Here is a 19,018-nt window from a genome sequence, read left to right as displayed (position 1 = left end):
TGGGAATGGGATTGATTAACTACTTGTACTATCATTACTATTAAACTACTTTTTACTGTCCTCGGATTGAAGGGCACGTACGTAAAACCTACGTACACGATCATAAGACCATCAACTCTATCACTTTAAGTCCCTCATTTATCGACTTAATCGCCGAGGCCTATGGCGAGCGGGTCATTAGTTAATAGCGCTATTAGGTTTAACAAACCTCACACCGTGCCAGTCGGACGGGCGTGTACTAATGGACTATGGGCAAAGGGTCAATGCTGATAGACATTGACTTAGGGCACCTCTTATATTTTCGTAGCAGTCGATACGCGTGGTCTAGTAACACATGGGAAACCCCCACTAACCTTCGCAAACATGTCAGAAAGACCGCGATGCAAACTCATACGATACATGGTTTTCAAAACGAACAAATGATTTACGAAACGAATGCTATAACTAAACAACCAACTGTGAATTCACTCAACTTTGTTGTTGACTCGTTGTTACATGCCTTACAGGTCGCTAAATGCTTGGAGCTTGCACGAGGAAGGAGTCATTGTGGTGTACGGACGGTTATGTCCCGTGTTTAGTATATAATCCTTATGAACTTATTAAACTTGCGTTTGAAACTTTAACTTATAAACTATGGACTCATATTTTGGACTTTACGTTTATGCTTCCGCTGTTTAAATTAAAACTTGGTTAACTAGCTTTCGGTCACCAATCGTATTGTGGTTGGCTTTAATTACTTAAATACATAGTTCAGTATGATTGGTGGCTCGATCCTGGTCATGTCACGCCTCCAAGCGGTAGTACTCCGCATGGTGAATTTTGGGGGTGTGACAGATTGGTATCAGAGCCATTGGTTATAGTGAACTTGGTTTTAGAAAGGGAAAAGATTTTTGATAAAACCAGACTATAACCTGTACAGTGCTCAACGATCCACAACGACGCTTCGCTCCACATGCAAGACTCGATACAATAGGTGGTATGATTTATGTTATATTGTCGGTTAGATAGCTCGCACTGTGCATTAGTTAACGTGATAACTGCTACTTGAACCTTGTGTGCTTACTCTCTACTGTCGTCCCACACTTACGCACTTTCACGACACTTTTCTCACTTACGTTGCTTCGTGATGAAGATCATGAGCGGACGCGGAGGACGTATCAACCTTACTCAAGCCCAGTTGACGGCTCTGATCAACGAATGAGTTGCTGAGGCACTCGCAGCTGTTCCCACAGGAGGTATAACCTGCTACTTCAACCCATCTTAGAACGTTTAGATCCCACCTTCGCAAATCAACCCTCGTGCTTAACCTTGTCTTTTATTCTCGCGCCACAGGTCAACATGCTCAGCCTCCTGTGTGCACATTCAAAACCTTCATGGATTGCCGACCCAGCACTTTCAGCGGCACAGAAGGTGCTGTAGGCCTTCTTCACTGGTTCGAGAAGCTCGAGTCTGTTTTCGAGATGTGTGATTGCCCGGAAGATCGTAAGGTGAAGTATGCTACTGGAACACACGAAGGAGCTGCGTTAACCTGGTGGAAAGCACAGGTCCAATTGCTTGGGTTGGCGGTTGCTAACGCCACCCCATGGAACGGCTTCAAAGAACTGATTAGAGAAGAGTATTGCAGTCGTGACGACATCCACAAGCTAGAGGTGGAATTTTTCAACCTGAAGATGACGGGGTCTGAGATTGAGGCGTACTCTAAGAGGTCAAACGAACTGGCCATCCTGTGTCCTACTATGGTGGACCCTCCTTACAAACGCATTGAGCTGTACCTTAAGGGCTTGGTGCCAGAAATTCAAAGCCACGTAACCTCAGCTAACCTTGGCACTATACAGCAAATCGTCAAGTTGGCTCACCGTCTCACTGATCAGGCAGTTGAATAGAACAAACTGCCCAAACGTATTAGCGCCACTACTTCTGATGCTCCCAACGACAACAAGCGAAAATGGGATGAAAACTCCAGTAAGGGTTCTACTTCGGTTCAGTCTCAGCAGAGAAAGACTGATGGCTACCAGAGTCCTGGCCAGCAATCCTCCGGTAATCAAGGACAGGGTGGGTATCGAGGAAACCACCCGAAGTGCAACAAATGTAACAGACACCATAGTGGTCAATGCAACAAAGGACGTTGTCAGAGGTGTCTCAAGATGGGTCACGAAGCCAAGGATTGCAGGAGCTCACGGCCTGCAAATCAGAATCGCCAGCAGCAACAGCAAGCACCGCAAAATCAACAACAGCAACGGGGCAACAGGGGATGCTTTCAGTGTGGCGCTGAAGGCCACTTTAAGAAGAACTGTCCCCAGCTTAACCAAAATCAGAACAACAACAACAACCAGGGAAACGGGAACAACAATGGAGGTAATAACGGGGGTAACAACAATGGTAATGGAGCAAGAGGTCGTGCTTTCGTGATTGGTCAGGGTGATGCAAGGAATGATCCCAACGTTGTGATGGGTAAGTTTCTTCTGGATGATTTCTTTGTTACTGTTTTATTTGATTCGGGTGCCGATACTAGCTACGTGTCCTTAAAAGTTAGCCAAATGCTTAAGCGCACTCCAACACTTTTGAACACCAAGCACACGGTAGAAATAGCAAATGGCAAAAGTTTAGAGGCTACACATATAGTTAAAGGTTGCAAGCTTGTCCTTGCCGATCAGCCCTTTTCTATCAACCTCATTCCTATCGTTCTGGGTAGTTTTGACGTTGTCATTGGGATGGATTGGTTATCTCAACACCAAGCGGAGATTATTTGCAAGGAGAAAATCGTCCGCATCCCTCGCCCTGGTAAAGAACCCCTCGTGATTCGTGGCGACAAGAGTGGTGCTGTTGTAGGCATCATCTCTTTCCTTAAAGCCCAGAAGTGTTTACGGAAGGGCCACACCGCTATCCTAGCCCTCGTTACTGAGGCACCCGCGGAAGAAAGGAAGATAGAAGACATTCCTATTGTACGCGACTTTCCCGAGGTATTTCCTGAGGAATTACCTTGATTACTTTGTTATATTTTATAAAAATCTTGTAGGGAATATACCAAACTTAGATGCCATATGCCATCCTAATCTCTATATAAACCACTAGTCCATCATCACATTTATCACTTATCTTCATCAACACACTCAAACTCTCTCCTCCCTTCTCTTGTTCGGCCGCCCCCTAGTACCACCACCACCACCATCACTTGATCACCTTCAAGCATTCTACAAGCCTACAAAGGTGCTACGGGTCATACAACGGAGCTTGGTGCTCTCGGAAGTGGAAGGACCTTCTCTATTTGCTATTAACCACCACATTTCTTCACTCGAACTTTCCTAGCCTTGAGCTAGTGGTAAGAACTCAGATCCGTTCGTTCTTCATGTTATTTCCTGAGGAATTACCTTGATTACTTTGTTATATTTTATAAAAATCTTGTAGGGAATATACCAAACTTAGATGCCATATGCCATCCTAATCTCTATATAAACCACTAGTCCATCATCACATTCATCAGTTATTTTCATCAACACACTCAAACTCTCTCCTCCCTTCTCTTGTTCGGCCGCCCCCTAGTAACACCACCACCACCATCACTTGATCACCTTCAAGCATTCTACAAGCCTACAATGGTGCTACGAGTCATACAACGGAGCTTGGTGCTCTCGGAAGTGGAAGGACCTTCTCATTGACTCGTTGTTACATGCCTTACAGGTCGCTAAATGCTTGGAGCTTGCACGAGGAAGGAGTCGTTGTGGTGTACGGACGGTTATGTCCCGTGTTTAGTATATAATCCTTATGAACTTATTAAACTTGCGTTTGAAACTTTAACTTATAAACTATGGACTCATATTTTGGACTTTACATTTATGCTTCCGCTGTTTAAATTAAAACTTGGTTAACTAGCTTTCGGTCACCAATCGTATTGTGGTTGGCTTTAATTACTTAAATACATAGTTCAGTATGATTGGTGGCTCGATCCTGATCATGTCACGCCTCCAAGCGGTAGTACTCCGCATGGTGAATTTTGGGGGTGTGACAGGCGTGCCCCTAGACACGGGGCCGTGGCCAGAGCACTGTGTAGGCTATAAGTAGGGGTGCTTGGCTTACTTCAAAGGCATCCCTTGGCAAACCACTACTCTCCCACTTTGCCACCACTCCACCACCACTACAACACCATCACCCACCACCATCATCCATCATCCATCTTTAGAGTGTGTAGTAGTCTCGGAATCCAAGATTGATTGTAAGGGTTCTTGCTAATCAAAGGCCGTGTTTGGTTAAGTCTCTTACATCACTTGGTGAAGAAAAGTCTTTATTGTATTATTTCTGATTTTTAATCTTTTGGCACTTTTTATTTGGTTTTGTATTAATGACTTTAACAACTAGTTTCTTATGTTGAAGGTTATGACAACTCGAGTTTTCCAAGATTCCATCTTCGCGTTAATTGCACGTTAATTTTTTAAGTTGGTTGCTTACACGACTTGTTTGCCTTGTAATTGTACACACTGGATTATATGTTGTGATGCTTGTTTGATATGTTGTCTATTTAATATGATTAAGGTGTTTATCATGTATTCTGCTTGAAAAATTCAAACTACTTAAACCTTGAATAGGTCCGACGAAACACAAGTGTTTCGCCATAACCCACAACGACAAACGGAAAGCGTTTCGCCATAACCCATATCGACGAAACAAGGTTGTTTCGTCACAAACATCACGACGAAACAAGCCGTTTCGCCAGCCCAATGATTCGCCGAAGCCCAGTAAAGGCCCAGTCCGTTACACGGATATTTATCGACTATTCTGGTTCATTCGTTACACTTTTTGGCAATTAGAAACCCTACTCTTCTCTCTCAAAACAACTTGACGGCAACCATCCTCTCCATCTCCAGAAGTCCTTGCATAACCCATCTCATCTCCGGTTAGTTCTGTGATAACCCGACTCGATCAGGTTTTAGATTGTTTGTGTAAATGATTGTTACCACAACTTAATTTCATTGACTGATTTATGATAATTTTCACGATGTGTGTGTATAATGGGATTTAGTTATTTGATTGGAAGGATACTTGTAATGATGGATTCGATAACCGGCTAGGGGATGCTTAGATGATGAAATGATAAACATTAGGGTTGATGTTCGGTTGTTAATCCGTAAGACTAGATCAGATGTTTGAGATTCGTGCTTGTTTATGTTCATAGTTCATAACCTGTTGGTGCTTGTGTATCCTGATGTTATTTGTTTAGATTGGTATGATAAATGGTATCAATAATTACTGTATGATTGTATGATTGTTGTGGACTGTTGATCGGTGATTAGGGTTTCTGTGTGTAACCGATAACACGACGTAACTGACATATTGGACGAAACGCCAATCACGACGAAACTGGCACGATGAAACAATTATGTTTCGCCGAGGGTATGCACGGCGAAACAAATGTGTTTTGCCGAGGGAAATCATGACGAAACGGAGGGTGTTTCGTCGAAGGGAATTCATGACGAAACAAGGGTGTTTCGTCGGGTGGGTAAACTGCACAGTAACTAAGTTTAATTCTGTTAAGGGTTAACTGGGTTAGCTAACTATTGTTAAATGATAAGCATGACTTGCATAAGTTTGAATACGTGCTATGTGTATTTTGGTGATCACTGATTCAATACCCACTGTGATTATACTTGTGCGTAAACTTCGTGAATATAAACTAATTATGTACAGGTGCATACCATAGGCCTTGACTGATTAATTGGAACCAAGTAATTAATCAAACCGAGCAAACCAAGGTGAGTTTACACTCTTACCACGGCATGGGATTCCTGGTGGGTTAGGAATGGGATTTGTATGACTACCTGTACTTTCATCACTACTAGACTACCTACTACCGTCCTCGAGTTGGGAAGGACGCCAGTGCTAAAACCTACGTAAAACCTATGTACTATTGTCCTCGGTTTGGGAAGGACACCAGTGTTAAAACCTACGTAAAACCTACGTACCACTGTCCTCGGTTTAGGAAGGACACCAGCGCTAAACCTACGTACTCGCTACGTACTACTGTCCTCGGTTAGGGAAGGGCACTTACGTAAAACCTACGTAAACTCAAACTTGCCACTATCCTCGGATTGGGAAAGACACCTATAGATACAACTAGTCTAGTACATACAACATGGGAAGCCCCCACTTACTATGGTAAAGGTTTGGGAAACAAGGGTACTGGGTAACGTATGGTTACGAAACGAACTTACGATTTCTGAAGCGAACTCATTAACTGAACAATCAACTGTGAACTCACTCAACTTTGTTGTTGACACTCTGTTATATGCCTTGCAGGTCGATAGGTACTCATGGAGCTTGCACGGGGAGGCGCGGTTGTTGTGGGACATGGACAATGGATGCCATGTTAAAAACATTATAACATTTTCGAATTTAATACTTATGTTTGGGTTTTCACATTTATGCTTCCACTAAACACTTAACTATGTTTTGTTTTGAACACCTTTTGTATTAATGGGTTGAACTTTATTTATTACTTACAATGTTCAATATGATTGGTGGCTTGATCCTGGTCAGTCACGCCTCCATGCGGTGATACTCCGCGTGTGGATTTTGGGGGTGTGATAGATTGGTATCAGAGCCATTGGTTATAGTGAACTTGGTTTTAAAAAGGGGAAAAATTTTGGATAAAACCAGACTATAACCAGAACAGTGTTCAACGATCCACAACGACGCTTCACTCCACGTGCAAGACTCAACACTATAGGTGATATGGTTTATGTTTTATTGCCTACTTGCTAGTTACATAGAAATTTTGCTCATGATATGCTTAGATGAATGTAACAACTACTGTTTGAAAACACATGTGTGCTTACTCTCTTCTGTCATCGCACTTTCGCGAACCTCTCTCACTCATGTTTCCCTTTTGTTATGAAGACCATGAGTGGACGTGTCAACATGACTCAAGCCCAGTTGACGGATTTGATTAACCAACAAGTTGTTGCGGCACTTGCAGCCGCCCAAGTAGGAGGTATATCCTGTAGTCGCAACTCACTCTAGGATCTTTAGATCCTACCTTCATAGACCAACTCTTGTGTTTAACCTTGCCCTGTTCTTGTACACAACAGGTAAGCACGCTCAGCCACCTGTATGCACATTCAAGACTTTTATGGATTATCGTCCCAGCACTTTCAGTGGCACTGAAGGGGCCGTTGGACTCCTCCACTGGTTCGAGAAGCTCGAATCGGTCTTCGAGATGTGTGAATGCCCTGAGGCTCGTAGGGTGAAGTATGCCACTGGTACTCTCGAAGGCATTGCGCTGACTTGGTGGAATGCACAAGTTCAGATGCTGGGGTTGGCGGCTGCTAATGCCACCCCATGGAACGACTTTAAGGAACTGATCAAGCGGGAATACTGCACTCGTGATGACATCCACAAGTTGGAAGTGGAATTCTTTAACCTGAAGATGACAGGGTCAGAGATAGAGGCGTATACGAAAAGGTCAAACAAGCTGGCCATCTTGTGTCCAACTATGGTGGATCCTCCCATCATGCGTATCGAGCTGTACCTCAAAGGTTTAGTACCAGAGATTCAAAGCCATGTGACCTCTGCTAATGTTGCTACCATCCAGGATGTTACTCGTCTTGCTCATCGTCTCACAGACCAGGCAGTGGAACAGAACAAGCTGCCTAAGCGTATCGGTGCTACTACCACTACTACTACTTCTGCTATCCCTAGTGACAACAAGCGAAAATGGGATGGAGATTCCAGCAAGGGTTCAACTACAGTTCAGTCCCAGGCTCAGCAGCGAAAGACTGATGACTACCAGAGTCCTGGTCAGCAATCTTCTCTTAGTCAGGGGCAGGGTTGATATTGAGGAAATCACCCAAAGTGTAATAGATGCAACAGACACCACACTGGTCAATGCAACAAGGGACGTTGTCAGAGGTGTCTCAAGGTGGGTCATGAAGCTAAGGATTGTAGGAGCTCACGGCCTGCAAATCAGAATCGTCAGCAGCAACAGCAAGCACCACGGAATCAGCAACAGGGAAACAAAGGATGTTTTCAGTGTGGCGCTGAAGGTTGTAGTGCATCAAATGCTGAAGGTTGGATTATTGTATGTAATTCCGCTTGAAATGACTTATTTGTCATTTCAAGCGAAATCATGTGTCTTGTAATTCCGCGCGAACCAAACTGGTTATTCCGCTCGAGTGAACATTGGTGATTCCACTTGGACAGTTCAAGCGAAATCAGATTTCTCTTGGGATTGTTATGTCAGTTCAAGCGGAATCATGAGTCCTATAAATAGGTGAGTGTTCAAGTCAGTTGTAACGGTTCGAGCGAAATCAGAGTCGAGGTGCTGTTTGATTTTTGTCAGAATTCATTTAATAGACTCAGAAAAGCAGTAATAGAAAGAAATTGAAAGTGTAGGATCGTTTTCGGCCCTGATTGAGTCGATCAGAAGAATTCCAATCCAAAACAAGAGGCGGAAACTAATGTTTTGGTGCGATTTCAGCCAGATTCACTATTAATTGCTGTTGTATTGATCTTGATAACGTATACAGACTCCGACAACACTTCGGCAACACTTCGTGGCTCACCGGAAGACAACACTTACAACTCTTACTTAGTTTCGATTCTACAGCCTATTTATAGGATACATGGTTTCGCTTATTCAGACATGTACTAAAGAGCGGAACCTATCACTTGACATATAAGCGAAACCATCCTAAGACATATGAGCGAAACTACTCTTTGACACATAAGCGGAACTAGACTATGACACATAAGAGAAACCTATTATAACACATGTTTCTAGGATTTCGTGCCATGTCTAATCTTTAAAACACTAGACTCGATATAAGACGTAGTCGACAGACGTAGTGCACCAACAAACTCCCCCTCGGATGTTGACGGAGTCTCCAATGTCGAGTCTTCGATTGTCAATCTACAGTCTTTATCAGTCTTCAATCTTCCTCTGAAGTATTTGTCAATTCAAGAATCCTCAATCCTCTCTTCATCATCAACAAACTCCACTCTCTCGGATGTTTACACGATGTCTTCAGACTCCCCCTCACAATCTGCTGGGATCGTAGTCTGGAATTCACTGCTTCGAGATTCATACCAAGATCGTTACTTGGCTCTATTCCAGCACAGGATAGACACCTGGCACACATTTACCTGCACAATCTCTACCTACACATAAGTTTCTTTAAAGATTAAATCTTCAAACTTTTAGAAACTTTTGCCAGAAACTATATTAATGATTTTATATACAGGATCTTTTACTGGCTCTTATCAAGCAATCTTAAAAATTTCACAAACTCTCTCCCAATCCTGTTCTTCATGTTTAGCACTTGGAACTTTGAAAATCAGCTTCACAACATCAGTTGTCGAAAATTTTTTTGAATTTTACAAAATTTATGCTAAAACACACTAAAATCTTTTTAGATTTTCTGAAAGAAAGTAAATGACACCACTTGTAAAAAAAATAATGCAGAAATAGAGTATTTACAGACAATATTTTTGTGAGTTCGTACAAGAGGATCATATCGGTTACTGAGACATATCACCAACACCGTTAAGCTAGACTTCATTTTAAGTTCTAAACAATTTACCTAGATTGTCAGTATGTTGATCCACTTAAATTTTCACACAAAGTTCAACTGTTTCGAGATATGCAATTAGTGTCTTAATTACTTGAACTTATCCGTGTGTCCCACTACTTGAATATGCTCCCGTATCCAGATCCCAATATTCAGTCTTACAGGTGAGTATACCACAGATGATATCTGTAAAGGGGTTATGTGCGACGGCCGTGAGAGCTCAGGTCGATACTTCCGTATACGCAGAGAGATGACGGCTTCGACTTTTGGTGTGTCCCCTTTAGAGGATCTTTTAATTACAACAGCAGCGACTATCAATTTTATTGTTTCATCAGCTTGCTAAGGGCGATGCTGTATTTCAAGCATTTGCGGAAAGCATTATCCGGGGACTAGGTCAGTATTTCCATACAGCAGAAGTCCCGGGATAATACCCCAGATATCACTGAGCATAAAGACCTAGTATCTCAGAATAAGGGACCTTTCAAACAAGATTTCAGGGGTTACCTATATATTCAAGAAGTTGTTAACCCATGGAATAAGCAAGTTTGAATTTAGGTTTATATCTCGTTACAGTTTACTAAATGTGCGAAAACCTACTGACACATCCACAGTAAGATTGTTTATCACATTTTTGCATTACATTTCTTTAGCATGTTGTGATAGTCCACTGATGTACTATCATTTCCTCTTATATGCAACCAAAACTCATTTTTTAGTTTTCTCATGTTTTTGGTTTTTTTCAAATTTTCTAATGTTTTTGGATTTTCTAAATTTTTTTACTCCCCCTAAAATTCAAATACATTTAATGAAAATTGAAAACAAACTATACAGAACATGACAACTGATATCGAATTGCTTCAATTCTCCATCCGCTTGGCATAAACAATCAGAACTCCCCCTCACAACAAACTATTTTCCCATAATGATTTCAAAACACTGAAGTTTGTTTTAATCAGAATGGTTTTTCCGGAAAATAAGTTTGGTTGATTTTACCACTTGTAAAACTGGGGATCAAATCATCGCATTGTTCGTCAATTTTAATGAATGATAGTTAATTCAAGTTCAATTTAATGACCTTGATTAACCACTTGTAGGATCACTTGTAGGATCAATATGGTTCGGAAACTTGAACCACTTGTAAAAACCACAAACATACAACCACTTGAAGAATTAACAATCAAGCATTTCAAACCTGTTTTTCAAACAATTACCATCTGTTGGTTGAATTCTCAATATGCCGATTCCTACTCCTCGCATACAAACCTGGGAGTTCCGGCAAGTCCTGCAAAACTTCTCAAACACATTATACAAACATGCTAAAGAATGATGCCGATTCATGATCCACGATTACCAACTTGGGATCTCCGGCAAGTCAGGTTTTTACTCTTTGAAAAATATATCCACCCAAGCCTGACCTTCCTTGGGTGTAGCAACAACCTCTTCATCTTTACTTTTAACGGAATTGTGAACACGTCTTTTAGAAGCACAAAAGTCTTTGACACTTTTGACCTTACCATTGACCATTTGTCCAAAGATACGTTTCACATTTCCGTTGAAAGTCTTTTCAACATCAAATTTATTCTTGTCAGAATAAAATTGATTTGAAATTTCTACCTTTCCAACTTTCTTCATAAAATTTTCAGCACGCAACGGTGGAAAATTTTCATCATTCATAGTTGGAACTGATCTTTCAACCTTTTTCTCAACACGTGGCTCCTCTGATTTTGTGGAATCAGATTCATCACCAAAATTGTTACCTGAACCTTTCACAACCCATTTTTTATTTTTTACATTTTCTTTTCTTTTTAAAACACTCTTTGAACATTCTCCTTTTTCAAAAGTTGAATTTTCAAAGCCAGTAAACTTTCGGGTTGACAGTTCAGTTTTCTCGACGACTTTCTCTTTTAGTTTACCAGTGACTTCCGGTTTTGGTTTGAATGTCTTCGGACAATACTTCGCAACATGACCAACAGTTTTACACTGAAAACAGGTTCTCTTTTCAATCTTCTTTGGAACATCATTCTTCTTCAACTCTTCTTGCTTCTTGGCAAGGAATTCCTGATTTGTCTGCTTTCTGAATGATTGTTCTTTCTCAGCTTCTGTAGTTTTCCCTGAAACAAACACAATTTTTTGTTTATAAATTTTCTCATTTTTATAGTTTTTCGGTTGATTAAATCCTAATCCTTTCTTTTTGAAATTACGATTATGGTTTGGTTTCTTTTGGAAACTATAACCACAATTTTAACCCATTTTCTTGTTAATTCTTTGTTGTTCTCTTGAAGTGTAATGTTTAGGTTTTCCGATAAGATTTAAATCTTTTATTTCAGAAATATTAATTTTTGTAATTTTGAAAACCTTTTGAATCATTTCAAATCTGACACTTCTTATTGGAAAAGCATCATCAGAATATAATTTGTCAGAATCTTTCAAAGTATATGCCACTTTGAATGATTCATCATTCAAATTAGATTTTGATAGCAAAAATTGTTTGTCATAAACCCGTTTGTCCTTTTTGACTGTTGGCTTTGACGCATCGGATTCAGACTTTGACTCAGATTTGGACTCCAAATTTGACTCCTCACTGTCATCTTTTTCTAACACCTGATTGACCACACTTTTTATCAACTTTGACTCATGATCAGTGTCGGATGACGTGTATGTGACATCAATATTTTCTGGCAAGTTATCCAATGGCCCAGACTCCCATTATAAGTTTATTGCTTTTTCGACTCTCTCGGAATTTGGATTTCGAGGTGAATATCCATTTTCGACCGGGGGCGGACATCTATTGTACACCACACTTGATTTCTTACCAGAAGTCTTCACCTTTTCTTTGTATTTTGTCACAGATTTCTTTTCTTCGGACGTCTTTTCTTCTTTAAACGTCTTCAAATTCTTCACAACCGGATAAATCCTGTCAACAACAAAAGTAGAACATGAGTAACTTTCTAATAACTTTTTAACTTTCTCAGTTTCTATCTTTTGTGTTTCTAACTTCAACTCCAGATCAGCACATTTCTTTATATGAAAATTTGCATCATCAAGCTGTCTCAAGTATGCTATCTTCAGTGTATTCATTGCCACAGCTTGTTCACCGTTTGAATCAGTAAACTTGTTGATTTCTCTGTTCATTGTATCATAGGATTCTTTCAATCTGTTTATGTTATGTAGCAACTCATTGTTCTGTTTGATTAAAGAATCACAGTTCATGCACTTTTCAGGAACTTTGACAGGTTCAGCATCAATTTTGACTTCAAATTCAGGAACCTCTTTAACTGTTCTGTTTGATCGTAAGAATTCAGCTCTTCTCTTTTTCTCAGCTTCGGCTTCAGCTTTTAATCTCTCTTCCTCTTCTTCTTCTTCTTCTTCTTCAAGCTTTCTCCGTCTTGCTTCAGCAGCTTCCATGACTTTCCTGCATTTTTCAGCACATTTCAAATCGTAAGCATTTGCAATGAAAGCATTAACATTTGAAGTGTTCTTGGACATCTCTTTGGCCATGAGTTCTTGATCTAGGAAAAAAATGTCCCAACAGAAACCTTCAGCCAACTTTTCATCATCTTGTTCTGCCAAACACACTTTGTTGTTTGTTGGAAAACACTTACCCAAGTAAAATTATCATATTTTCCTAGACATGCTCTTTTTGATCCGTCAATCACATCTCTCTCGTGTGCAATTTGTGCCTGATGTTGTGCTGTTGGGGTGTGACTTGATGATAAATCGCCTTTTTGTGATAATCATTGTTTCCAAAAGGATTCTGGGCACCAGTAGCTTCACGATTTTTGCACTCACCCTTGAAATGCCCCTTTTCCCTGCAACGAAAACATGTAACTTTAGATTTATCAAAGCCTAAAGTTGAAACATTTGCATCACGAAAATCATCTCGGCCTGTAATCTGTTTAAACTTCTCAGCTCGTCTCATCACGCTAGCCATGCACCATTTAATGTCCATTAATTCCATCTCCTCGGCATCAATTTGATCGTAATCCTCTTTCGTGAGCATTGGATTACCGATCTTTCCGGCTACAAAACTACTATAGGATTCAAGAACCATTCCCAACAAAGACATTTGATTTTTGGCAACTTCTTCAGAATAATCTTGATCACATTCAAGATTTAATGCAATGTTGCATTGAAGTTTTCTTCCATTCTTTGTTGCAGAAATGTTTGGATCGAATGATGAAAATCTTGTGCTGCTTGATCCCTGGGATGATTTCTTTTCAGAAGAGTCTTCAACACTGAACGTAGTTTCAATTTTTGGAGAATGATTTGTCGTTCCAGTAACGCCACTCTTGTAGTATAGGCTGATGTCCTGTTCTCCATCATAATTCTTCATCCTGGCAATCTTTCTCTGCTCCATCTCTTGAGCTTCCAGGTGTTTGATGAAATCTCCCAGTGTCATATTTTTGTAATCTTTTCTATTGGATCTCAGCATCATCAGAAATGTTCCCCATGTTTCATGTGGTAGCGCATCTGCAAGTTTTTCAATCAATTCGTCAGTATCTTTCTTAATTCCAAGTTTTGTCATATTTCTCACCAAATTACAATATTTATCAATTATTTGCTTGGTGTTTTCAGATTTCAAACCACAGAATAAATCGAATTCTTTCTTCATGAGAGACATTTTGTTTTTGAGCATATCAACACTACCAACAAATTTTGCTTCCAATTCTGTCCAGATTGAGTAAGCAGTTCCATCATGTTGAAGCAGTATCAAGATATCTTCTTTTATGGCTTGCTGAAGCAGACTCACCGTCAATTTCTCATCTCGATATTTCTTTTTATCTTCCGTACTCATTTCTCTGATTGTTTGCTGTACACCATTTGTTGTGGGTTTAACATATGGTTCCTCAGTGTGTTCCCACGCATCCAAATGATAAGCTTCAACCCAATTTCCGAACCGTTCAGACCACGCATTATAATCGTCAATATCCATGAGTTTAGGCGGTTTCTGAGACGTTCCAGTTTCATTTTCAAGTAACGCATTCTGAGTGATTGCGATCGGGCTAGCAAAGGCGTTATAGAATTCGTTGTCCATTGTTCAATGTTCACAAGTTCACAAAATTTCCAAGTTTTGGCAAATTGTTCCTTTCGAGCGAAACCCTATATGTCACAATGAGCGAAACACCAAAGTGACTCAATAACCGAAACCTGCTTGTTGTCACTATAAGCGAAACCCTGATTGGTTACAAAAGCGGAACCAAGAAGTGTTCCTTGGAGCAAAACCCTCAAGTGTCACAAAAGCGAAACTACTTATTTGATCTTTGAGCAAAACCACAAGCTGTTCAGAAAAGCGAAACCCCAAGTTTGTTCAAATGAGCGGAACCAACTTGTACAGATGAGCGAAACTAGGTGATCAAATGAGCGAAACTAGCTGATGATTGGAGCGAAACCACCTGATGATGTCATCTTTTGCACGAGTCCGGAAAAGCGAAACCTTGAAAATCCTAAGTTCTAGGTTGATTTTAGCTTTGAAACTTTCAAGGGTTTATTAATGTATGATTCCGAGTGCTGTGTGTGAAATTGAGCTAGTTTTACCGTGAAAAATTTTAAGATTTTGAAGAAAGTGAGAAAAACAGAATAAATGCAGCTGCAATGGCAAGAACTCTTCCTCCTGAGCTCTGATACCACTTGTAGGATCGTTTTCGGCCCTGATTGAGTCGATCAGAAGAATTCCTATCCAAAACAAGAGGCGGAAACTAATGTTTTGGTGCGATTTCAGCCAGATTCACTATTAATTGCTGTTGTATTGATCTTGATAACGTATACAGACTCTGACAGTACTTCGGCAGCACTTCGTGGCTCACCGGAAGACAACACTTACAACTCTTACTTAGTTTCGCTTCTACAGCCTATTTATAGGATACATGGTTTCACTTATTCAGACATGTACTAAAGAGCGGAACCTATCACTTGACATATAAGTGAAACCATCCTAAGACATATGAGCGAAACTACTCTTTGATACATAAGCGGAACTAGAAAATGACACATAAGCGAAACCTATTATAACACATGTTTCTAGGATTTCGTGCCATGTCTAATCTATACAACACTAGACTCGATATAAGACGTAGTCGACAGACGTAGTGCACCAACAGAAAGGATACAAGTTGTTTGACGTATTTTACTTTGATTCCGCCTCTGTAAACAATGATGAACTGCTCATACTGACTGTTTAGGGTCATGGAAACGGTCCAACAAGTGGTATCAAAGCTTAGGACGAGGAGTTCATACCAATTCAGTTTGATTCTACCGGATTTTCACATTTCTACTCACTTCTTCTCATACTTTTCTGATTTAAACAAGTTCTAACGGTTGAAATGGCCTGATTTTCACATATATTGTGTAAAACATAGTATTAACAAACCCTACAAAGAATCAGATTAAAATTCAGATTAAAATAGGTAAAAATGACCTAAAAACCTAATTCCGCTTGAAAGGGTGTTCGCTAATTCCGCTTGAAAACAATAGATTCCGCTTGAAAATCAGTGGCCAGTTCAAGCGAAATATCATATTCCGCTTGAAAATTCTTATACCGCTTGAAAGTATAGTCTGATTTCGCTCGAAATTAGATTAGTTCATATCCCGCTTGAAAAGTAAAGTCTAATTCCGCTTGAATCAGATCCCGCTTGAAGTTACTGTCTGATCCCGCTTGAAAGTATCTAGTTGATTTCGCTTGAAGCTGATTCCGCTTCAAGTGATTCCGCTTGAAACTTGCTGTTTTTCAAACTTAAAAAGTTTTTCTAAGTGTTTGCTGATTTTTCAGGTACATGCAAGATGGATGATCTATTCATGAATCCATTTAGTGATATGTATGCCTTTACTGGAAATTCTGGAGAGATACTTCTCCTAGCAACACCAATGAGAACACGCCGAGTACAAAGAAAAAGTCATCGGATGCCTTGGAAGTTGAAAGCGCATATGGAACATATAACAAACCCCCGAAGTTGATGGCTATCGAAGAGTACAGTCGGTGAGCCAGAAAGTTTGAAGAATGGTTGAAGGCCTTTGCATATCTTAGCTGGAAAAGTCTAAAGAACGGATACATTGATGGAGGCAAAACCGGTGAAAGCTTGACATCATCTGAAGAAATAGAAACGTTTGTTGCTGAGCAAAAATGTATCGCGTTGCTATTTCAATCTGTCCGAGAAGATATAATATCCTTGATCGAGTACAAAAGTTCTAAAGATCTCTGGGAAAAGTTGAAAGTTAAATGTTTGGGAAGTGCAGAAATAGTGAAAAACAAAAAGAAACTGCTAAGAAAAGAATTTGATTTGTTTGGTTGTTTAAAAAATGAATCAGTTTGTAAGATGATTGAGAGGTTTGGGCACTTGAAGTTAGAACTGGCAAGACATGGGATTTTATACTCATAAGAAGAGCTAGTCGACAAATTATTTGACTCGTTGCCAGATGAGATGGATTGGCAGTACTTTGCATTGATGTTGAAGAATACGATCAAATCTGAGGATCTTACAGTTGATTTGTTGATTGAAAGACTAGAGGGTCATGAGCTGGAGATAAAGAAAATACACAAAGTCAATCACTCATCTTATCAACAGAACTTGGGTTTGTATTATCCAAAAAGCATGATGCCAAAGAATACGTCTCCCAAGACAGCTTTTTCTGCTGAGAATTCCAACACTTCAAACAAAGAAAGTCAAAGCAGTGGTTTTCACAGTGGTTCTTCGTCACAGTCAAGCCAATCAGATGCAAAGAACCTATTTGAATGCAATATCGCTGTAGACTTAAAGAACGCTCAAAACTTCAGTGAGGAGTCGACAAAGCAACAAATGGTTTTCCTAGCTTCTGTACTAGAATCATATGAAAGTCTTGTGGCGGGTAAGATAGGCAACACCAACCTGACAAAAGAAGACTATGACCAGATAGATCCTGAGGAGATGGAATTGATCGACATAAGGTGGTGTATGGCCAGTGCAGTTCGTCCAGCGCAACGTTTCGTGGAGATCACAGGAAGGAAGTCTAATGGACCTTCTACCAAGTTAGGCTTTGACAAGTCTAAAGTGACATGCTATAATTGTAAACAGAAAGGTCACTTTAAGCGCGAATGCCGAAATGCATATGCTGATGAGTCTGAAAACCCATTCAGAGAAGATTACTACAAGAAAGCGATTTATCATCAGAATAAATCAGAACCGCCAAGAATGAAGCAGCTTGAGGCTAACAAAGAGAAATCCAGAGCTCTTGCGGTGATTTATGATGATGAAGGTTTCGACTGCAGCGAGTTGTTACCTGAGGAGGATGCGGTTCGATATGCTTTCATGGCAAAATTTGCTGAACCTGTTCCTTTTAAAGACAACAGACCTGAAGAACAGAAGTATGCTTACAGAAAGATGATAGCTCAACAAAGAATGATCAGAATATCTGGTATCTATCTTGAAGCAAAAAGAGCGAGGAGATGGGATCCAGACAGAGAATGCGATCTTGACCCCCAGGGAAACATTGCTATTGACAATAACACTCTTGATCTTGAAACCATAATTAAAGAAATGGCTGATGAAGATGAGTATTGGCAAAGAAAATGGTGGGGAAGCAGAGAAGAGAAAGAAGAGAAAGAAAAAGAGGAAAAGCCAAAGAAGGTTGATAATGGGATCTTTGACACGACTCAAGAGTTGAATGCTGAAAACTTGGGAAAGATGGCTGACAAGGTGCTGTCGGCTAAGGCGCTTGAGGTAGATTCCAAATCCGTTTCTGAGTCTAAAAGCCAGGTCAGTACAAATGCGTCAACGACTGAGTCAGGTAAGAAAGTCAATGGTGATGTTGACTGCAAAAATTGCATCAAAGAATGCAAAGTTTGTAGTACAATCACGTATCTCAATGGTAAGAAGATTGATGATCTGACTGCTAGAGTCAGAAGTGTTGAGGATCAGATCCTTGACCGTGATAAAATGTTGAAAGCTTCAACTGACAGATTAAAAGAATTAACTATCAAAATTGAAAATGATAAAATTGATCAAGAAAAAGTTAGGAAAGAAAATGAGAAGTTAGTTCTTGAAAATCGTCAGTTCACTGAAAAATTTGAGAAGCTTAAACGCACAGTTAAAGATAATGATGAAAGAAATGGTAAGACATATAAGGAAAATGTTCATCTGTCGGGAGTTCTTCGGGTAAAGGAAGAATTAATCAACCAACAACTGGATGAAATTGCAAAGCTGAAGCTTAAATTTCAAGAAGCTGAAATTGAAAATGAAAGAATCCAGTTGAAGCTAAAAAGTTACAACTCCGCAAGCTTTGTTTTGCAACACATTATTCCAAAACCCATAGGCAAAAACAAAGCTGGCGAAGATGTATTTTCAGATCGAACCGGGGTAGGTTATCACCAAGTTCCACCACCAGTTCTGGAAAATTATTCGAAAAAACAATCTGGGTTGGTTAATCTTGAAGATGAAAATGAGGTGAAACTTCCTGACACAATTGATGTCACGTTCACTTTATCTTCCGAT

This window comes from Helianthus annuus, chromosome 2, assembly GCF_002127325.2.
Source record: "Helianthus annuus cultivar XRQ/B chromosome 2, HanXRQr2.0-SUNRISE, whole genome shotgun sequence".
NCBI lineage: Eukaryota > Viridiplantae > Streptophyta > Magnoliopsida > Asterales > Asteraceae > Helianthus > Helianthus annuus.
The sequence above is the reverse complement of the archived record's forward strand: the minus strand, read 5'-3'. Positions refer to the sequence as shown.